The 23971-nt window shown below is 45.7% G+C and overlaps 1 protein-coding gene and 1 long non-coding RNA gene across 2 annotated transcripts in view; one reads left to right on the top strand and one right to left on the bottom strand.

Annotated features, from left to right (window-relative positions):
• Positions 1-17884, bottom strand: part of HIVEP2 (HIVEP zinc finger 2) — a 135336-nt gene extending 117452 nt beyond the window's left edge. The window contains exon 1 of the mRNA XM_035322929.1: positions 17428-17884. The gene's annotated coding sequence lies outside the window, so the exon portion shown is untranslated. The remainder of the gene's footprint in view (positions 1-17427) is intronic.
• Positions 17885-20268: 2384 nt separating this feature from the next.
• On the top strand, positions 20269-21977 carry LOC118165056. Its single transcript, XR_004749837.1, has 2 exons — positions 20269-20429; positions 20542-21977. It is a non-coding gene; the product is annotated as an uncharacterized LOC118165056 (long non-coding RNA).
• The last annotated feature ends 1994 nt before the right edge of the window (positions 21978-23971 follow it).

Genomic DNA, 23971 nt, shown 5'->3' with positions numbered 1-23971 from the left:
TATGAAAGCTGCAGCTGGAGAGGGTTAAACAGGCTTCCTGTCGCTGCTGTGCAAGAAGCAAGCCTCCATGCTCCACCACGGCAAAGAAATCTCTTCAGGCCCCTCGTGCCCAGCATTACTCAGCACTATTTGGGCCGTATTCCAGGATCCCTGCGTGCGTGCCCACCTGACAGCGTGTCCTCTATATTATGCAAGTGATGTAGTCTCCCCACGGCAAATTATCACCTGACCATCCCGGTCTTTTCAGCTGAGGTGCATCCAGTGACGTGCCCTGTGAAGCAAGCCATTGCAACGTGACTGGATTCTCTTCTCAGCCCCTTCTCAGGGAAAAAAATAAACCAACCAACTACCCCACGCCTTGCATCGGGGCAAAGGCGCACTGACAGCAAGCCGGCTGGCAGCCCTGGCGAGGGGGAGCCACGGCAGCAGCAGCCAGGGCACCGCAAGCACGGCTCGCTGCAGAGAGCAGACCTGAAAGTAGGTCTCAGCCCGCCGCGCCGCAGGGGAAGGGAGGGAGAGAAGGCAGAGCTTTCTCAGAGCAGGAAGATGGGGAGGCCATGAGCGTTTCCTGTTGTGCAGCTGAAACAAGCAAAGACGTCATTACATTTACACTCCCTCAGGGTGTCAGCAGATCGAGGGCCAAAGTTCAGTCATTTCCAGCGCACGGTGAGGAGGGAGGTTTTGGGGGAGAAACCAGCAGCGGCTTTATTGCTAACAGCGTTCTCTGCACTTGCATAGCAAAACAGTTGAGCAGCGTGTCACCAGGCTCAGCTGCAAAGTATCGTATGTGACTAGAAACAATATTTGCTCAGGCGTCGTGCTGCTCTGGTTCCCCTTGTTCAGTTTGTGTAAGGAATATTACTACAATATAGAGATGCACTCAGCTCTCGCTACAGCCCATACTTCTGCAAGCATCTGGAGATAAAGCCTCACATATTTTGGGATCCCGTGGAGTAAAACGGGTTTTGTGTATGCATCTGGGGCAAAACTGGAGTGTAAAACTACAGGATTCACTTGTTGGAGATGGCTGACAACCCAGCAAAGTGAATACAGATGCTTCTTTTCGATTTCCCACCTGCCTTTCTGAAGTGAGTGAGGGCCCAACGTAAGGAAAGAGGTGGAGGTGCAGCAGTTGTGCCGTGGCATGTGGGTGCTGAGCATTCGGAAACTGCTTCTCTCGCAGGCTGACCATCTGACCCTAAGTAAATCATTACTACCCTTATCGAGCAAGGGTAGGGAGAGCCTGGCTCACAGTCCTACTTACAGTTACTGCCCTAAAACCAAACACTCGAAAGTCTTGTTGATGGAAAGCACCACTAATGACCCAAACGAGGGCACATGGGAGGTCACAAGATGTCCGCTGGACAGCCACCAAAAACCACCTGGGGGAAACCCTGTGGTTACCGCTGGTCCTCCCTTCAGCAGGGCAATGGACACACCAGTGGTATGCTCTCACTCGTGGCACATGCCCTAGAGCCATTTGCATTAGTCTCGGAACATCATGTCCAAACACAGTGATAAAAACAGTTATTCCCCAATGAGCACATCCCAGTAACATCTGCTGGGGGCTGGGACACCAGACTTTCCCTCTAGACCCTGAGGCAGACTGAGCAGCAACGCTCTGGTTGATACAAGCTGATATTTAAACAGTAGCCCTTAATTCAAAGTATTTTGATTATAACAGTTAAGAGGAGTTTGGAAAGTGCTTGTGCCAACCTTCACCTCATGCTACCATCACTAACTGAAAAGGATTTTTTATTTTTTTTTTTGTCTTTCTGCAATAACCACCCTGTGGTCACACCAGGAACTGAAGGCAACCTTTCAGCCCTGGTAATACAGGGCATTAAAGCTGAAAACAGGGAACTACATGTCTGTAACTCAGTGTAATCATAAAATAAATAAATCAGTCATAAATCATATATTTTGTTGGACATATGCAATGCCATTGGCTTACCCAAACTGCTAATTTTACTAAAAGAAGGTGAAAAGCAACAATTTTACAATGAAACCTTTTAACTAAACAGTTTGGAAATGCTTTTAAAAACGTATCCTTCTTCAAGGATATGAGCTGGTTTATTTTCTACCCTTTTCTTCTGAGTTAAGTTGTTCAAAGACCGTTTATCTTAAAGATTCATTGCCCAGATCGCATGAATAAACCTCTACTGCTTCTTGTTCTGACATTAACTTGAAGACTCAATCCTAACACTCGATGTGGCAATAGTCATCAGGACTCTTCAATACAAAAGAACATAGAGAAATGAGTCTTTGGTATTGGCCATCATTTGGAGTACATAATACACAATCTGATGGAGCAGAGCTGATTTTAATTTTGCAAACAAACAAACAAAAAAAGCATTAATTTTAACAAAGATAATCTGGAATAGTTCAAATAAGAAGATCAGAATCTGACCTGTAAGTTGTGGGTGCTAGATCTGAACCTGGCCCACGTCATACACAGTCCTAGGCAAGCGATTAACAAGTGTGCAAAGCCATGTTCCCCTAAAAGGAGGGAAAAGGGGACAAAACCTTCCAAGTACTGTGAGGATGTTTCTACTCTACACAGCATCCTAAAAAGCACATAAGAGAGTCATTAGATTTTCCGATATCTGCTCATAAAGTACTATACACACTCACAATAAGCTTGATCAACTATTTTTAGCCCCATATCTGAGAATGAAAGAAATGCACACACAACCGGTACTTTTGACTGCACCAAGACAATCACACGTGGCCCAACAGCAGCAGGCTGCTAGGCTGTGCAGCCATCCAGCACAGACACACACTATTACAATGGGCGTTTTTCATACGTGTATGAGCACCTACTGCCATGCACTGTCTGCTGAAGAACAGAGAATACAGTAAGGAACAGCAGCACTTTGAGATACTCATCCCCATCCTGAAAGCTAAGTAACTACATCTTACTGCTCCGTTAATTAAGGAACGGTATTAAGCCATCTTTACCGTGGTTTGCCAAGAAAAAATGCTATCTGATCTTTGCAATATGCCTTATCCAGATTTGTATATTTGTATCCAAATATGACCACAGTGTTTTAAAAGAGCTGTATCTACTGCTGGTTTTTGTTCATTTAAACTCCGAAACTTGAAGCAACTGGACAGATACCAAGTGTGTACTGGTGTCACTGCTAAATGCCCTTATCACACTGATGAAAATACTTGCTTTTCCACTCCAAAATAGAAACTGGTTGTGGAAAGTGCAAATACATATGGAAAAGACTCTTAGAGTTGGCTACCTACAAAGTATTTAACACCTTTACAGATTCCCACAAACTCAATTATACTTTTACCCTTTACAATCCATCTGTGTAATGCTTAGAACAATGCCACTATATTGTGTCATCAGGGAATTTAAACTACTTACAAGGGTTTTATAATTCTTTCACTTCAATTTGAAAGAATGTTTGAGAGGTGCAAATGGAAAAGCCATTATCTTGAGATTTTTTGTTGAACTGTCTCATCATTAAGGGAATTCTCTCAAGCAATCCTATAAATAGATTACTCCAATGTCCTGTGATACTTTCATGAGGAAAACAAGGCAAGTAAAGATGACAGGGTCCAAACTCTCCAACGCCTGACAACAGGGAACTGTTTACCTTCAAAACACTTGTGGCAGAGAAAAGAAGCAGGGGGCTTGTTTTTCACCATGCTTGGTACCTGGCCTAAATGTGGCACCACAAGGGACATCCTCCTGTAGAAGGATACAACCCAGACAGGAATAAAGCCTGACCTCCCAGGAGTTGCTCAAGTCTCCCCTCCTCCCACATACCTCAGCAGGTTTCCACACAGGAGGATGCATGGCCTCGCGTTCAGAAGCTACTGGGAAAAACAATGCATCGCAAAGAGAAAAATACTGCAGTGAGCGTGTAGTAAGGCTTGGGTACAGGGTGAAATCATGACCCTTGCCTTACAAATGGGATGGTCCCATACATTTAAGGTGTGTGTGAGTGTCCATAGACATGTAAGTGCATAAATGTGTCATGTGTACACACGTGCATATACATACACTCATGTATACATACATTTAGGCATTCACACATGCATACAACTGAATACATCAAAGTGATTGTGCTGAATGGAACTAAACCCCTATGACTGGAACTATCTTTTTCAAGTATCAGCTTACGGAGATTTATTGGCAGAACAAATTATGTCCTGGGAGCTCAGGGGGGAAAGGCAAGCACTCATTTTAGGGCTTACTCAAATATTAATATTTTATTTCAAATGCCTAATCATGACAAAGCAGATCTGAAACCCATGTTTGAGAACATGCAGTTTTCAACAATAGGTAACCTAATTTCAAGAAACCAAAAGCAATTGCAAAAATATTTATTGAAATTGCTTTCATGGAAACAATGAGAAAACACTATAAAAATGTTAAAAATATTAAATCAGCTTGACTGCTGCTGTATCTCATGAATTCAACAAGATCCTAGGCAACAATAATATTTAGAATAAATATTTTTCTTATGGGAATAGCATTTTCCCCTCAAATTGACCAGATGATATCAATTAAAAAAACAACAACAACACAAAGATTAGATACAGAAAGTCCATCTTCTGACTTAAAATTGAAACTGTACTCCAGTGAGTACAATGCTTGGTTGAGACATTTACTTTTGCTTTCAGAGATCTTCTTTCATAGGTTATTGTCCCTTAAAGTATTTTGAGCTAATTTCAAAATGACGAAAATGCATTAACACTTCAGAAAGCAGGCACTGCTCTGCAAAATACTGTGCACACACACAGACGTAAAAAATCAATATAACAAATATAAATCGGACAGTGATTCCAAATTCTGCAATTACGCTATAAGCCCCCCTTGAAAAAAAGGGGGGAGGGAGAGGGAGACAGTGAAATGAATAAATAAAAATGAGTGATACAAAAATACAGTAACTTTCTACGCAATACACCATCTGTTCTGCAAGAAAACCATGCTGCAGCAAGCCACAGGGGCTACAGCTATGAAAAGCCCTTGTAGAGGAGCCAAACGCTGCAATGAGCAGTTTGAGAAGCTGTGGAAAACCATCCCACCCAGCACAGTGTGGAGGCAGCCTGCACAGCTCTCACTAGGAAGTCATCGTCCCCATCCTGCAGGACAAGGGCACCCAGCTGCCCCCACGTCCCCAGAGCCCAGGGCCAGCGGCACTGAGGAGTGAGCGCTTGGTACTTCAAGCGGTGGGGCTTTGCTGCCTCTCCTGCACAGGAAGGTTGGGTTTGTCTACAGTGCTACAGGCATAGCATGCTGGATTTCCCTAACTCCTCCACAGACCACACCTCTGCTGATGCTGCTTCCTGCTCTTTTACTACCAAGTCTGGTGTCTTGACACAGACATAGTTTATGGAACATGGGAGCAGGCACCCTCATATGCCTGCTGCCTCTTAGGCTCATTAAAAATAGGAGCTGCTATTGCACATCAGATGCTTGCATGCTGTGGTGTGCCTTCCAGCAAACCACGTACGAGTCTTCTAGCCACTCGGGCAAAGCAGCAGTCAGGAGAGACCCAGATCAAAGCAGCAGAAAGGGGTGCTCTGTTATGGTTAGGAGGGCCAATTAAGGTGTGCGTCCCTTTCCTTCCAGCTGGCAAAGTCTCAGGTACTTGGGATTATGTAGTAAGAATTTACTTCTGCCTCCTATTATTATTATTCATCAGGGGTGTGCTAAAAAGATCCCCTGCGTTTCCAGCCACTGGCTGCAGCAGCACACCAAATACAGGCTGCAGGGCAAGGTTGGATTTCCTCAAACCATGCTTTCGCTCCCCATCACCGTGCCCAGAACAAATGATGGAATCACAGAACCCTGGGCAATTAGGAGACCAAACCTGGATTGGAGAGAACTCAAGAGCCAACACATTATCATAGCTCTCATTAATAAAATAATAAACTGTGCAATTACAGTGGGTTGTGCACATACCTCAGGGTATGCAGTAAGGCACAAATTTAGAAATGGAATGTTTCCAACAACCAACAACAACTTAAACAGGCAAGGATCCTTATCAAACAATTAGGTTACTCAAGAACTACTCCAATAACTGGCCCCTTTTGCCCAAGGTAACACATTTTAAAATCATGTCATAAGCCTTGGTTGATCTAGGTTTTTTCCCCCCCATTTATTTTTTATTTTCTTTGTAGCACATAAAAAAAGAAAACAGTCCACCTCCCCTCTAGTCAACCAATGGGTACAACAGTCTTTTAAAATTAGATTCAAGAATGTGAAAGTGCAAAGAGAAACCCAGTGATCAGTGATAAACACAGCTGGTGCCACTGGGTTTCAGGTGGAGCACAAACTACATAGTACAAGTAGGTTACACTACAATGCAACATACTAGAACCTTGCAATCCTATTGTAAACAATGTTTTCCTTATGCCTCTTTTTAATGCTGAACAGTACAAGAAGCAAGACAAAAACAACTTGGAAATAATGCCAAACTAGAAGGTATGAGACCTTCTTAAAAAAAAGACAGCATGCACAAACTGAAATTAAACATGAGTTTCTCACGTCTTCATAACAAGCAGTTCCAGAACCAGGTAATCAGATGTAAGTGGTGAAACAAACATAGAGGATAGGTAAGATATAGTCCAGTATCCAAGCTCACCAACTGTTGGAGCTATGGTGCCTTCAGGAACCCAGTGAGTTTCTTTGTCAGATGAGTTAAAAAATAAATAAAATAAAGCTGAAACCACAGCTCTAAGCCATTGTCAGTTCCAACACTTGTACCTAAGACTTTACACATTTTATATTCAAATCACAATGGAAGCACCTTGGGGTAGGTAATATATCTTTACTCTTTCTTTCCAAATTACCTTATACCATCTGGCAATGTAACAATCATTTCTGTTGAGAGTGCCTTTTGTTTTTTATCTTCTCTGCCTCAAGTATCCAGAGGCTGTTTCCATGTAGACAGTTTTTCCAATATTCTCATCTAGTGTTCCTATATCCTCTGAAGAATAAACCTTGTATCGTGAAGGTTTCCACTGACACACTGAGACAGTCACGAGGAGCGCTACTTCAGCAGTAAAACTCCTACCTATAACTGATGGCTAAATGCTGGTCCCATGAAAGTTAATAAAAACTTGCCATTCTGCACTTTTGTCAGAGTCAGGATTTGATCCAAAAGGATGCAGTCTTTATTTTATGCACAAGAGATGAGGCAGTTGACAAGGTAACAAGATGTGCTGAGCACAGTTTGGTGCCATCTCAACTGTGGGGCACTGGTCAGAAAACTGGGGGATGAGGGTAAGCTGTTTGTGAACCTTACAGAGAAAATAAAGGTCAAGCAACAAGAGGACAGGAGTTGGCATTATCAAATGTTTTTTCAATGGTATTTTCATCCACATAATCTATTTACACAGGCAGTCTGTTCACAAATTGACTTTCTAGTCCCATTGCTACAGCCATAAAGAACTGGCACAGCTAGTTCAGCCATGGAGCTGAATGATCTTACCAGTGGAGCGAGGGTTAATGAGCACCATGCACAAGTTGACTGCCATGAACCAACAACAACAGGGCCTCAGAAATAATCCTTTAACACCCTGACTAGGCTGAGTGAAATGGTTATGGCCCCTCAGAAACAAAAGGATATAAAAGGAATTCAAAGTGCCTCAACTTAGAAGGCAAGCATCTTCAGGGGCTCACAAGATACGACATTCTTGGTTCATCAGTCACAGGCAGTAAAAAGAGCCGTGCCCAGTTACTGAATGAATATCGACCCTGGTGGCACCACCAACACTGAACACCACTTCAGAAAGGTCACCTGGGCAGACTGCAGTGCCTGCCACCCCACAGGGAGTGCACAGCAAAGTAAAGAGAATTAATATGACCGTTTACTTGTTTAACAAAATGTGGCTGTGGACAGGCATCTATATGCAGATTTGTGCAATAACTGCTAATATTAGCACATAAATAACAAAACTAAGCTAACAAACATTTTCTTTTAAATTTAAACAAATAGCACAGGTTGAATCTATGTTTGCAGCAGGTCAAATCTTCCTCTCGGTGACAAATAAGCCAGACTTGCAACCAGAGGCTCTCATGAAGTTTCTCTCTTGGTATACTGTACTGTAGAGAAGACAGAACACGACTGGAGACAAAAGTTATGATCACATAAGGCGATGTAGGTGTATACAATGCACTTAAATATTTCACTTGTGCAGCCTAGCAAAGCTCTCAAAAATAAACAGATCACGCTAGAAAATTTATGTGAAAACACTAATTCAGGAGCCAAAAAAACGCTCTTTTTTTTTTTTTTGGCTGAGAGAAACACAGGTATAATCCCATCATCTGGATGTGACACCACTTGAATTACGCAATGAGACTGGGAAGCATGGCTGTCTGTTTTCTAGTGCACAAGCCTGTAAATAGCCACAAAATCTATTTATTACACTCTTGGCTTGCCAGACAACCCACTTGACAGAGAAAGAGTCCGCCCAAAATTGGTTAAATTTATTCCCTTGCTTGCTAGTTAAGCATGATGAACTATTGAGCAGGATCAAATGATACTGCAACTAAATTAAATCAACACAGCACAGAAGCAAATGTAAAGAATACCTGCAAGCACTGAGCAAGATAAGAAGGTGTACTTCAGTGTATTCTGAGGGTAAATTATTTGTGGAGAAGTCAAACAATGGAAATAGAGATTGCTACCACTGAATTCAGTGACTTGTATTGGATCTTAGTTACTTGTCAAGACTCAACACCCCACAATTTGATGGGGGTTTTAAAAGCCACACTACTAATATTCTTTAGGTTGAGGACTTAACATTAGAGGGAGACGATCTGATACAAATAACTTCTTGTAGACAATTATAATCCATTGCCAGCCACATCCAAACCTCCCTCCCCATCTTATTAAACTTCCCCTCTAGGCCTCATTCAACATACATCCAAAAGTGTCTATTTAGTAACCTCCTCTTTTTTTTTTCTTTAATTACTATGGCTGTGTGAGAGAGAGAAAGTAAATTAGAAGGTTTCTCTCACAGTCACTCCTTTTGTGGAAAATATGCTGCAATGAAGCTTCGGAGAGGCGTGCGTAAAGGAACTGCATTGTCCCACGCATCTTTCTCTTTCCTGCCATGCAGAGGGTGATCTGAGGAGCAAGGGAAGGAAAATCAGGGTGTACTTCCAGAAGGCTACTGAACCAGTGCTACAGAAGAACAAGAAAAAAAAAAAAAAACACCAAAAAAAACGGAAAACAGAAAGACCACTATCAAGTCCCACATAGAAGGAACAGACCAAAACAAAAAGAGAAGTTCTTCTCTTTATACACATCTTCTACAAGTGAATGTGTCTGGCTTAACTTGCCATCAAGGAAGGTTTGGGCTTATCAACTCTGGAAACTGAAATCCGTAAAACCCAAAAGCAAAACACGCATTACCATGGTGCTGTATAAACATACCCTGTCCTTGCTCCAAAAGAGAGGTTCTGGAGAATCTAATACATGCCCATTTTCTTGCCTATTGCTTTCTTACCTCTCTACTAAGCCCATTCATAACAGCACCACACAGAGTGCAGAATTCAGAGTGTGGATTAGATCACTAATCGATTTAATGGCATCGCTGAACAGCTATGCAGTAACAGTTTTCAGTTATTACTGAGCATATCTAAAAAAAAGGCAGAGAAAATCAAGGTTCTGTGTCATCCTTTTGTCTCCTGACATTTGCGGACAAAAGTCCTGGCAACAACAAACCAAACCAAAGAAAGGTGCTAAGGAAACCTTCATACCAGTAAGTTCCAACTTACAACCTTACTCCTTCACAAATATGTAGCTGTCTCAAACACTCACTATTAATTACACCACATTATGTAGTAGTTTTACTAATGCATGGCTCACTCTGAAGTTTTCTACCAATAATTAACATTACCCACTCTGATAAATTAGGTCAAAGATGAGTACAGATTTGTGTATTTTCTTTAATTGGTAATTAAATAAATCAGAGATTAAAAAAATAAAAATGACATGAACAATATGGAACTAATATGGATCAAACATGACAGAAAACTTATTAGACAAACTTTACTCCCTCTCTATCCCAACTTCATTGGCACCACACTAAACTGCTGGAGAGGTAGAAACACCGTATTTGGCACCATGCAAGCTCTAAAGCAAAAACCTTCCTGCGAGTTTTTATTTCACTAACATCATGCTAACATCACTAAACACCCTTTCACTAACATCATTTCCAACTCAAGTGTATTGTAAATGACTCCTGTCCTTACACTCATCACAAATTTCTTCAGTGAATTAGCAACATCTTAGCAAGCTCATACCAAAATTCAGCTGTACTTCCCAATTAAATACATGTAGCCTACCCCTTCTTTAAGCTTTAAGGAAACAGAGAATCCAGTCACTCACTTCTGGGAGAATTTTGCCATTACTGTAAGACCAAGCAAAAAACAATAGAATGGGCTACAAGTTCTGTTTGACATAATTTCACTAAGAATTTTGAAAGCAGTTATATTCACATAGCTTTGCTGAGATATTAAAACAAAGTTGCTTTGCTCTAAGAGCCTAGGATCGTGACCTCTCCTGGTGATCAAATAGACTACCACATCACACAGCATCCCAACGTCTGATGCTAGGGTCTGAAAGCTCACAGTTAACATCCTACCTTTACCAGAGCGTACAAACTTTTCAAGATGATTGGGATTTGATTGTAGGAATCTATGAATGACTGGCCAATGATATATAACTTCCTCACTAAATAACTATTTTGTCTCGACAAATGTAGGAAGAAACACTACTTCATAAATAGCTTCCAAAACTGTCTTCCCAAACATAGTTGAGTTTAAATAGGAAAAAGTCAAATAGTTGAGTTTACATAGGAAAAAGTCAAAAGCCAGTCTCTCCCTGTTGTTACAGAAGATGGCGGAGCGGGCTCTCTCTTCTACACCGTCAGCAGAACAATTTTAGAAATTCTGATTCCCCGGGGAACCAGCACTCGGAGGTGTCACAGCAGATGCAGGTAGCGCTGTCAGCACGCAAACGGCAGCTACAGAGGGACCGGCACCTCTCCCTAGAGCATTTATTTACCACCACTGATGCGTGTATGGAAAGAAAGAAAGAAAGAAAATCACTCTCAAACGCCACATAAGCTGACAGCAGTTATAGCAAATAATGATACGTTTTCCAGGTAGTTAACTATTTGAGCTGTCTCTGAATGACAGAGAACACAAAACTGCACACACCTGGAGGACCCTTCTGAAGAGGCTACACTCCAGTGCTGTGCACTGAAATATGAACGCTGTTAACACGTGCCAGCAGCTCAGTCTCTGTTGAATACTGACTTTGGTCTAAACTAAATAGTTTTTGCTCTAAACTAAACAGTGTCATGCCTTGTTGTCAAGGACGGGTAACCCCAGTAATTATTTCATACTATTCTTTCTTGACACGCCACACGTGTTTTGTTTTAATGCAAACCACAAATACAAAATACATTTTAAAAAAAGAGAATGGGCTATTTCTCTTATTGAGCAGACAAAAAAAAAAAAAAAAACGCAAGAAAACCCCACTGCCTAATAAAACTAATTCTAATAATCCCAATCCGGTCCTGTTAGCTTGTTTTAAACATAAAGCTCCTTTCTGCCTAAGCACGTATACTGCTTTATGGGGAAAAAACACTCATTAAATAATCTTATTTCACCAAAATTAAACATTCTGCTCGATTACATTTTCTGAGATGATATCACATCCTATGACATGTAATTGGATATTTCTTTCAGCTTTTTACACTGCTTATTAGCACAGGTCCAGTACTACTGCTGACTCACAAATCACTGGATAAGGAGCGGGCACTTGAGCCTTGGCAGCCCAGCAGTGAGCCCAGTGCGGGGACATTCCAGGAACACCACCAGGGCTCGGGAAAGGTCCTTTAACTTTATTCACTACCTTAAAATGCCACCTGGCTCTGTAATTTCAATTCCATTTAGTTCCTCTAGTTTTTACTTTTCTGCTAAATTGAACTACTCATGCAACCGCTTTCTTCTGTATAGAATTTACAATATACCACTATTTAAAAAATAAACTTTCTGTAGCAATCAAACCTGGAGATCCTCTTGGATAACAAAACAGCAATTAAAGTGCGACTTGAAAAAAATACTATAAATCCTTTTTTACCCTTTGGCATCTTACACAAATCAGAGATTTCAGCCAGAGTTGCAGCAGCTTATTACAACTTACTAAACTGCAAGGAATTAAAATTACACACAGATATTCTCTACAATCTTTTTCCCGCAAGCTGAAATTTCTTTTATATTAGAGTGGTATTTTTCAGACTTGGTAGGTGTTAGGACAGCACTGTCAATTGCAAGTAAAAAATAAAAAAAAAAAAAAGCCAATAAAACTATTTTCTGTTACACAAACTGAGATGCAACAAAACAAATCCACGTGTGCATGAAGTGACCACAACCACATTACCGACTACTTTATTACCTTATTTACAGTTTCTACATCAGTTTTAGAAAGAATTTTCCCATTGAGACCTAGCCTACTCTGACAGAGGCAGAATATGCATAAACATACTCAGAAAAAAATGGATATAATCACTATACAAACTAGTCATGCCAACGTAACCACATGCTGGGGGAATTTATATCAGATAATTACATCCACATTGGTACGCTGTAAAACTTGAAGAATAGTATCAAGTAAGTTGTATGTTTTCTGGAGCACGAGCCCTGAGATCCCCATCTAGGAAAAGCAGAGGAGAAAAGACATAGATAGGTTTTTGCTTACTCATACAAAGATCTTCACTGACAAAGTAAGAGGCGACATTCAATTTCAAGAAAAAGTAAAAGAGGCATGCCCAGGGCAGGAGGAGGAAATGCAGAAATACAAGCAATGCTGTGAGCATAAACAGTCACTGTCCACACTCTGCTGGCATACTGAGCGAGGAGAGCAACAGTTTTGCAGATGTACAAAACGTGTCTGAAAGACAAATGAAAATAGGCACCTAGAATCCACAAAGCTTCCTCACAGCAAGAGGAAACTCTTCTATTTACACCGTAGTAGTGATGGTGAGAAATTCATCGCAAAATAATAAAAAAAAGGCTAAGAGACTTTTAATTTGACAGGCAATGATACTTGCGTGTCCTCTGATTATTTCAGATCAGGGATTTGGAAACAGTGCATCAGATTGCTTCTCCAACCCATACCCTCTCACCCCTTTTCCATGTCCGTAGTGCTGTGAGAGAGATTCCTGGGGACAAATCTTACTGAGGGCAATCCACTACAAGTGAGTCATTAGTTCAAGTCAACTGTTTAATTTATGAACAAAAGTTCATTATTCTAAGACCAGAAGCATGCAGTGCCTCTCATTTGCCAATTTCAATTAAAAAAAAAAAAATGCAAAGATTGACTGCTTCCACAGATTAACATATCCTTCCAATTCACCGATGATTTCTTAAGATCTGAGTAGTGGCTCGCCAGTTGGTTATGATGGAAAAACTTCTAACACTTCTATTTGCAATGGATTTTTGCTCTCAGCCTGTCAGACAAGCACTTCTAAAAGTCTTAAATTCACTTAAGAAAGAAAAATACAGCCTCAATGAATTGCTTTTTAATATTTCCTGCCATAATATAACAGTTGTTGCAAAGTCTTATAAAAACCATGTAAGCTCTACAAAGAGAAACAAAGCTGTAGAAAGCTGCTATTTCCTAATAAAATGTCACAGACAGCTTGAAACTGTCATTCTTATGTGGTAATTCTATGCTACTTTAATTGAATGCAGCATCCAAAGTCACTGATTGAAACACACCAATGAAAAACGCTATTCTCTATTTTCTGTCTAGCTTACGTCTCCCTTTGCAGTTTCTTTACTTCTTCAGGAACTGCTAGGCAGTTCCTTCTACTCGAAAAATAGAGAAATAAAATGTTAAATTTCACTAGAAACCCAAGTAAATTAAAAAATTATTTTAATCCATAACACCACTTCAGAGATGCTGCTTCGGAAATCTGTTAAGAAAAAATAACCTGCCTCTCCAAAGATTTTTAAAGCAGTTTCCTCATAACTTATTGAACTTTTCAAGTAGCAAAAGTATGCAGAGGCTGCATACAACACTTCTGTGGAGATCCCAAGAGTACTAGCAGTTAACTCTTGCTGAAGACTTGAACCCACCAGACCCACTAATGATTTTGCAGTCCTCCTGCAGGGAGGACCACTGGTTTAAAATCCAGCACTCTCAGGTTCTAGTATCTCTTCCCCATGATCGAGGTAAGGCGGATGAAAGATTCTCCCCTCCTCACCTGTGAAGGCCACTGACATAAGAACCAGCATTTGCTGGACCTGACTTGCACCAGGAGCTAGGACAGCTGGAGAAAGCTGGTGCTCAGCTCTGAGGATTTCACCTGGAAACCTCCCAGGAGGAGCCAAGCACAGATGCCGTGGCGTTCGCTGAGCTCCACCTGCAGAGCTATCAATACAGCCAACCACAGTGTGTTACAAAGCCACACCATTCTGAAATTTGAAAGATAGCTTGCCTCATTTCATAACACACTACAAGCCACATAACTGATCTTCCCACCTACAGTAACACTCTTAGATAGCAAGCATTTCTCTCTGGATGGGTAAGTATCGCAGTATTTAGCCAAGCCAAGCACTTCTGCCGGACACACAGCTCCTGCATTCCCCTTACCTCACCCGGTGTAAACGTCAATAGCAGTAACTGTAACTGCCCCTGCCGATGACTTGAAAGCCATGAGAAAAGAGACATGCAAAATGGCACTCATTACTTTCATTTTTGTTTAAATCTAACTCACTTTAATTCTTTTGAAGAGAAGCACCTCGACAAACAAATAAACCGGAAAGTTTGGCAAAATGCTCAACAATAAATTTCACGCTTTAAAAACTTTCAGCTTGGTCACAAACACGCAGACTAGCATCTTAAGTTTATTCACATAACTGAGCCCAGCCGAGGGTATGAGAAACAGTTAAAAGCCAAAAAAGAATGGCCTTGCAGGGTGCCACCACATAAACTAAACATGATATACTGCCAAACGCTCAAGCAGACACATGTACCATTATTCAGCAAGGACCACATGAATGCATATGGCTCTCTGTTTTGTCTTCATAGTAACAAGAAGGTTTGTAAACAGATCTCACATATGAGGCAATCTAGTCACTTGAGAATCTAAAAATCTGTCTCTCCAAAGAGGCGTTCTGCGCTGTTGCCACACCACCGGACTTGGATACACAATTAAAAGTCCTCTGCGTTTGTGCCTCGGGACAAGTGCTGCTCACTTTTGTTCTTAGCACAGGAGCGATGCTGTGGCAGGCCACCACAGCCGGGGTGTATACCTGCTTTGCCCAGTAGCTACTGGAAAATAACAGCAATGCTGCATCCTATAAAACCTGAAGAATTTGGGTTGTTCCACCAACAAAAGCAACGATGCCCTGGCTTTGTACCATACCGCAGCTGTCCTTTGCACCGCTGAAAACCACAGGAGCCTTAAATTTATTTACCGAAGATGGTAGTAACTTTGAAAAACTTCAACGGAAAAAAAAAAAAAAAAAAAAAAGCCTCCCAGCCTAATATGCAATGCTGCCTTTTTTTCCTCTGTAAAAAGAGAAAGGCAAAAAAGAATCCTGTAGAAAGTTTCGGGTAAGCCATATCTAAACTTTCAGAAGTATCTGCTGCCTGGAAGGATAAGGAAAGATTTAACATCCAGCTGTAAATAAATATAATCTCCTGGTTACCGTGCACCTAACCAAACATCCGCACGCTGCTAGCCGACCAGGCAAAGACGCTCCTATCTTTAAAACCAGCTGCGCTTTGGAGCATGTCTGCCTATCATTTTCACTATCAAAACACAGGATTCCGCACCGTGTCCTCACGGCCCGAGGATCAAACTCCTCCGGCAGCCAGCGGTAACCTACAAGAAGAGAATTTAAAAGCCGGGCCCACCGCGTTTGTTCCTCGTCAGTGCAGCGGCTCTCCGGGTGCAGTGATGACCGTAATTAGCCGGTGTCCCCGCGCTCAGGCGATGACCGGAGCCCCCTTGCGCCGGGAGCTGCAGCAGCACGGCCCTCCCGGGCTCTGCCTCTGCCGCCCGCACCGCTCCTGCTCCTCCCGAGCAATCCCCGGGCAAGATGCGGCGCAAGTTTAAAACAAATAAATAAATAAAGCGACACCCGTGGCTAAGCAGGCATGTGTTTTCCGTATTTAATAGAGTGCAAAAAATAGGAGTCGGGTTTTATACCCAAGTTTGCTTCATTGCAAAATGAGAGAAGAGGAATTAGCGAGCTGAACGTTTCTACCGAAATTCACGAATATTTCCGTGAGCTTAACGTAAGAGGGTACTTCAGAGCTGTTGGAATAAAAGACCTGTAGTGTCTGAGGAGAAGTTTAATTCCTGCAATTGCCATATTAAGAAAACAAAACACCTCGAGGCAGCGTTTGACCAGCGCTGCCAAGTAACGCGAAAACCGGCGAGCCCTTTTTCCGGGAATTCCTCCCGCAGCGCTTTTATCGCGGCCCCGGGGCTCGCCCCGGCCGCCTGCCCGCGGCGACAAGACGAGGGGAGGCGCCGGGACCCCGCCGGGGGCAGCCCCAAGGCCGGGACGCCGCCGCCCGTCCCCCGTCCGCCGCGGGCTCCCCCGGCGCAGGAGCGGGCGGCGCCTGCCCGCCAGCCCCGGACGGGCTTCCCCGCCCCGCCCCTCCCCTGCCCTCCCCTCCCCGCACCGCCCGCCCCGGCTCGGCTCGGCTCGGCCCGGCGCTGCCTCCCGGGGCTGTCGCTTACATAACGGCGGCGGGCCGCGCGCGTTACATAAGGGCCGTGCCCCGGGCAGACCCCGCGCTGCCGCCGCCGCCACCACCACCGCCGGCGGCGGCCGAGCCCCTGGCGAACCCCCTTCCTGCGGCGCTCACACGTCATGGAACATTCCCGGAACGGGCCCGCGGCCCACCCACTTCAGGGAACAGCCGCCGCGCCGCGCACACGCTCACACACACATGCACGCTCACACGCACACACACGGCCCGGCGGCGGGTGTCCCCCCGCAGCGCCCCCCGCCCCTGCCCGCCCCGCGGGGGCGTTCCGGCCGCCGCCGCGCCGGGTGGCCCCGGGCGCCCCCCCCCAACCCCCCGGGGGCCGCGGGCAGAGCGCGGTCGGGGCGCCCCCGCGCACCCCCCTCCCCGCTCACCCTGCCGGGAGCGGCAGGGGGTTGCGCAAGGCAGCCCGCTCCCCGGCTGCATGCGCTCGCAGGCTGGGTATTCCCCGCGTTCCCCGGCGCCGTGTCACACGCACAGGCCCGGCCCCGGCACCCACGGGCCCCTCCGGCGCCGGGGCCAGCCCCGCAGGCTGTATCTCCCCGGGCACCGCCGGGCTGGCGACCCCCCCCCCCCCCCCCCCCCCCCCCCCCCCGCCCGGCGCCCCCCCCGTCCCGGTGCCCCCCGGTCCCTGCTGTCAGTCGCTCACCTGGGAAGCGACGGCGGAGGAGGAGGGAGCGGAGCCCTCCCGGTGCCCTTGCTGCTGCTGCTGGCGGCGGTGCTGGTGCTCCCGCCGGGCGCTCCGTTTGCCCGGAGCTCGGCGGCCGGCGGCGTTTCTTTATATAAGGACAGGCAGAGATATTCCAGCGGCCAAGGGGCGTCTGTCTCGCGTATTTATCTTAAGGTAGCTCATCGCTGCCCCTCCGCCGGGAACGCACCAGCATCACCGCGGCACTGACGGGGGCGAGGCGGAGGCCGGCGGCCGGGGCCGGGAAGGAGAGGAGAGAGGGGAGAGGAGAGGCGAGGCAGCGCTCGCAGCTCGCAGCCCGGCCGGGCTATTCCTGGCGCCGCTTCCCACGGCACAAGTTACGGGGCGGCGAGCGCCGAGCCAGCGCCGGGAGCGCGCCGCCCGTGACGTCACCGGGTCCCCCAGCGCGGCGGCGGCGGCGTGTGAGGGAGGGAGGAGGGGAGGGGAGGGGAGGGGAGGGACGGAGCGAGCGGGGCGCGCCCGGCCGCGGGGTGATGGGCGCTGCCCGCGCGGCTGTGCGAGGGAGCGGGGCGCGGAGAGGTGCGGCGGGGGGGGGGCGGGGCGAAGGGGAGGGGGCAGGGCCTCGGCCTCGCCCCGCCGGGGGAGATCTCCGCTGCCCCCGGCCCCTCCCCGCGCGGGGAACTCCCCGGGGAGCCGGCCCCGCGCGGCCATGCGGGTCCCGCGGGGCACAGGGGATCCTCCCCGCGGCCGGCCGCGCTGCCGCTCGCCTGCCCCCCTCACCTCCACACCCCCCAGCCAGCCGTTACCGGGCCGTTAATGTTAACGGCCGCCCCCTCCCCACGCAGCCCCCCGGGGCCGGTTAACAGCCGCCGGGGCTCGCGCCCACGGGGCCGCCCGCAGCCAATGAGCGGCCGCGACGTCGTGCGGGGAGGGGCGGGGCCGGGCCGGGTCGGGCCGGGGCCGCGCTCCCGCCGCAGCCGGGGGCAGAGCGGCCGTGAGGGGAATCCCCCGCGGCGGGGCGGGGCCGCGCCTCTCACCGGGACGCGGGCACCACGGCGGGGCCGGTGGCGGGCACCGCGGCGGTAACGACCGGCACGAGCGTCCCCTCGGCCGTCACGGCCACGGCTGGTGACAGCGCAGGCCCGTTATAATGCTCGCCGTTTGTTAAACGCCACGAATTATTCCAAAAACCCGTGCTTTTTGTTTGTTTGTTTGTTTTTTCCTCGGGACATACAGAATTCGTATAGGTTGGGTAAGCCGCGCTGCCCCCCGGCCGGATAGTGGGAAATATGTTACGTAACTTTTTCTGTAATGATGCAGTTGAGTCGAAACGCTAAACTGCCGTTCCTCAAACAGCGGGCAGTTTGGCAGGGATTCATCCTGCCTTTCCTGGGGAAATCTTGGTTTGCTCCCCAAGCCTGTACCCGCGCCGCTCTTAACGGCTTCTTCACGAAGCTGTTACAGGTGCAGCCCCGCCAGAAGAGACGCTTCCTTCCCACCACGGGACCGATCCTGTCCGTCGGGAGCCCACCGGGAAGGGCAGCTTGCGGGGGCTGATGCTCGTCCCCTGTGGGGGGAGAAGGGCCCCGAGCTGGGGCTGGGGTGCCTCAGAGCCATGCAGGGGCTCTGCCAGCAGCCCCCCGTGGGGACTGCCCAAGAGCCGAGGGGAGGCGAGAAGCAAGACCTGGCTGGATCAGGAGGCTGGGAGAGAGCCCTCAAAGGGCTGCTCATGTATCCCGCTTTGCTTTGGATGCCGAGCGCATCAAAAATCGGCTTGTACGGCAGCGTTGCCTCCGATAACTGAGGGGACTTTTGTTTCCAGAGATATTTACCCTCTCCTGACCCTCTCGAGTTCCTGCCCTCAGAGATAACCAGCAGCTATGAGTTTCACATATCAGTCATTCAATACCATAAAGCGTACTTCCAGCCACGGCGTGCCACCTTCCCACTTGCACGCACTGCTTTCATGTTGCTCAAGGGCCGCCTTGCCCTGTGAGAAAAGAGGAAAGGACGCTGCCGGGCCACCCTGCCGACACCTCCACAGGCGTTACATGATGCAGGGCTGCTGCACCCCGATTGCCTGCCCTCCCGTGTAAACAAGAAGCAGTCCTTCCTCATAGGGGAGCGTGCCCGTGACTCCTCCACAGAGCACAAAGACGTCCCAGTGAAGCATTTCTTTATCCGCAGCAGCTCCGAGCTCCCGCAGCACCAAATGGTGGGAGGGAGCCCAAAGCCGAGGTGGTTCGCTTGAATAAGTCACTGTGCAAATAACTCTGGATGAGGGCCAAAAGGAAGGAGAACATTATTTGCCTGGTAATGAATAAATACATCTATTTCCTGAAGGTAAAACACTTTTCTGCTATATTGAGCTCCCCCTTACCTCCCTCCATCCCCTGTGCCCCCCCCCCAAAAAAAAGTGGTTTTCTCCACATAAAGTATTTCCAGATGCAGAACTAGCATGCTGTGTGTGATTATCAACAGCTAGATGATGATAACGTGTCGTCACTTGACCTTGAAAGAGGGGGAAAACTGAAAAAGACAAAATTTTCTGAAATGATGCCCCTTCGCGGGAATATTTTTAAAGCCCGTGAATTCTGGGAAAGGATTTTGAAATAAAGTTTGATTATTTTTACCCACTTCCATATTTCAGAGCCACTTAGCAAGCTGAATAGGAAAATACAGAATGCTGACCAGAAACTCAGCCAAGTGACCCATCGTGCACTTCTAATACAAGATAAATGAGCCCTGTGGGTGCTGCTGCGAGATTCCCTTTGACCATTTTTGTTACTATCACAACCCAGGCAAGGTTTTGGAAGACCCTTACTTTTAGGCATTTGGGGTAAATATTTTGCCTTGCTAACAAGCAGGCCATCTTAGCACTTTACTACCAGTTATTTCTCTCTAAAGGAGATGTAATAGCTCCTACTTATTTGGTGTACTGCTCTCACTCATGTGTACACCCCACCCTTCCTGCTGCCCCACTTTTTCTAGGAACAGCTGAAGTAAGAGCCTGCCAAAGGCACAGCATGATTTAGCAACTTTTGAGTTATATATAGCCTGAATAATTAAGTGACTTTATTTTCTAAAAAGCTTACCTATTTGTATTCCCATTAGACCTGATAGCCCTTCGTTCAGCATTCTTCTCAGATAGGCGACTCTTGGTTTTCTGTCATCTTCCAGTTCAAAGAAAGCTCCAGTGCTTTTGTGCATAGAGAATTTCCCATATGGGCTGGGGAGAGGCAGAGGGCCACCCCACCTTGGTTGTGTTCAGTGACAGCTTGAAAACAGGGGAAAAGGAGAACATCTTGCCTCCTCAAAGTGGCAGAGGACACTTTGAGTAAGAAAAACTACATTAAATTGGGGCCGCCTAGAATTTGGCTGCATTAACCCATCTCCTTTACTCTTCTGGCACCTGCCCCGGGAGCCTTCCCAACCACACACTGGTCGCCCTCTTGGTTTTGCAACTCAGGAGGCTTCCCACAGGCCGGTGCCCCGAGCACCCTGCAGTAACCTTCACTCACAACTGATTCAGGGGGAAGTGTGCCACCTACTGAAGGACCTCGGCCACTTTCTATATGCCTTGGACTTGCTTTCGTTTCTTTCCTCAACTTTTCGGGTCTTCACACCACGGGTTTTAATTAGGCATTAGTTATTAGGAGTTAGGCTTATGAAAGTCAGTAAACTCAGCAATTGGAAGGTCATGAAGGTGAACGTGAGGAAATGTGATCCAGGCTAGTTCCATCTAATCCATGCGTAAGCAGTGTAATTTGAGATCAAAATAAATCCTCTGTCTGAAAGCAACTGTGTTGCCCCTACACTGCCACTTTTGCCAAAAGTGGGATGAATATCAAGAATTGAGGCTATAACTTCAAGAAAGCTTAGATTTGGGGGTTAGTCTGTACAACCAATGGATGTGTTGGTTACACTGACATCATGGTATTTGCTGTTCAGGTAGCAGCAAGGTGGATTTTTTTTAACAAGTGAGTGAACAACTTCCTTCACTGTCAGACAGTAGTTCCCTTTGATAGCACGCTCTCTTGAGTTAATCATTCGGCTGAACAAGCTCAAAAGAAACTTCAGAGAGTCGTTGCCATAACTTGTTTGACACACCTAGACGGTGTCCTTCGGTTACCCATGTCTCGTGTTAGGAAGTTCTTCCTCCAGGGGAATGCATCACTTCTGGAGTATAACTGAAGTATCAACAAAGTTAAAACATTGGCCAGCACTGTTTCAACTAGAAATCCATGTTGTAATAGCAGGTGATAATTAAATATTTTAACAAGACAGTGGCTTTTACTAAAATCCATGGGATTAGTGACTGAAAAACTGGTTATGAGAGCCTCTCATATCGGAGTCTGATTTAAATTCTTCTCGCGTGCGTTATAGTAGATGATCAAAATACCCGAAATTCTGATTCACTGAAACTAACAGATAATACGTGTCTTTGAAGCTTATCACACTTCTGTATTGGGCATATTTATTCCTGTGAAATCTTTCCACTGGAAAGTAAAAAATGGAATAAAATGTATTAAAGTAAGTATCTTAATGTATTCTCAGTCTGAAATGTGTATTATAACAGTTTGAAGTGTTTCTACTGGCTTTGTCACGTGCAGTTTTAACTGACATTTCATGAGGTACATTAAAACCTCTGTAGTGCCTGAAACTGTGCTGTTCAAGGTTTCACATATGTGGGAGGTACAAGGGAAATAAAATTCATTGTCAGCAACCACAAGCCAAGGGAGAAATCCAACTCTAAATATGCCGTAGGATTCATGGCATCTCTACTATCAGTGATCAAAAAAGGGTCTAGAAGCCACTCTGGGCAGTTCTGCAAGAACATCAGCACGGTGTTCAGCGGTGGCCAAGAAGACAGACAGTTATTAGGAGTCAGTCAGAAAGGAGAAGGATAAAAAAAAAACTACAGCTCTGTATGAATCCAGGATGGCAAATACCAAGTGCCGTGTCTACAAGAAAAGGCTGGAGTGGAGTTAGAGCAGAGTGACAAGGACAACCTAGGGCAGCTTCCAGATGGGACTAAACAAACCAGACAAAGTGTCTTCAGACGGGAAAGGAGACACTGGATGCAGTGCAGCAGGTACATGGCACCTAAGCCCACCTCTAGCTCTCCAGCACTGTCATCATCTCCCAAGGCGTGGCTCTCAGGCACAGCGAGGTTTTTGTGGATTACAGGGGGTGGACATCCTTTCGGTAGCACCTATTACATTAGTCACGAGGAGAGCATGAGCTGGAACTGAATACTCACTGACACTCTCAACATCTAAAAGATATCAGGGTGTCCTGCTTCTCTCCAAGAGAAGTACCAGGTCGCAGATTTAGAACAAGTGAGAGCCACTACTTCGCACAGCACACCATGAAGATGTGAACCTGGGGCAGAAGAAATCCCTGGGCTACCCAAGTACAAACATCTTCACAAAGAGGTGTGCCCTGTTAGCTATGAGGTAGCTCATCATCAGCAGTTAGAACAACACCCATACACACACAGATGCTCAGGGGGTCCATACCCAGACCCCTCGCTGTCTGGCAGAAGAGGCTGTATCAAGGGAAAGATACAGGAGACAAAAAGTGGGAATTCCTTCCCTCAGCACTGTAACTGGCCACTCTTTGGGGACAATAAATTCCACAGAGCTTCCGTCTGGTTGCAATAGTGGCAGCCTTTTTCTTCCTACCAATTTCTGGATCTTTTTTTTTTTTTTTTTTTCAGTGACCATTAGCATCTCTTTCTGTAAACATACTTTTCAGCTTTTTCATAGTTTTCAGTTTCAAAGCTTATATGCAGAAGCATTCAAAGAAAATGTTGGCTCATCCTTGAACTGTTTTTCTCCATGGTGAAAGAGAAATTGCAAAGCACATTTTATATTTTCTGCTTTAAAAACACAAACGTATCAAAAGATCTCCAGCAAGATATTGATTTGTCATGATGTAGCCAGTTCTAATAGTGAAAAGATCAACATAAATTCTATTTCTAAACACCACAAGCATTCATTGTAAAATACCAAAACAGGAAACATTGTATTAAGTTTGTATATTTTGAACTTCTAATATTTTCTCAGACAGTATCACTCCAATTAGATGGTCAGCATGTGTTTTGCATTTTAGAATCCATATAGAACTCATCAGTAATAAAGAGATACGAAAAGGATATGAGTCATTAGTCATATTCAGGAAACATATTTCTGGAAAAAAAAAAAAATTAATACATGACCAGTTGCCAGTAAGTAGCAATCTGCTACATATACGAATAAAGTATGTTATAAGGCTACATATTTTAATGATAGTCTTTAAATGTTAAAATTGTTGTAAACTGTAATGGAAACAACATTTCTCTAATGGAATATTTAATCTCACTTATGACCCCCTAAAGACTGCATAACGATTCTTACATCAATAGGAGCTGGGTAAAATTGCACAGTTGGTATAGTACAGTAAAGTCTGGAGTTAAGCCGCTGAGTAAAGGTACTCTTATTGCTAAGTGCAGGAACAAACCCACTGATTTTGGTGATGCTCTCTTGGGCTTAAGGTTAAA

Source organism: Oxyura jamaicensis, chromosome 3, assembly GCF_011077185.1.
Source record: "Oxyura jamaicensis isolate SHBP4307 breed ruddy duck chromosome 3, BPBGC_Ojam_1.0, whole genome shotgun sequence".
NCBI classification, from domain to species: Eukaryota; Metazoa; Chordata; class Aves; order Anseriformes; family Anatidae; genus Oxyura; species Oxyura jamaicensis.
This window is presented reverse-complemented; position numbering and strand designations above follow the sequence as displayed.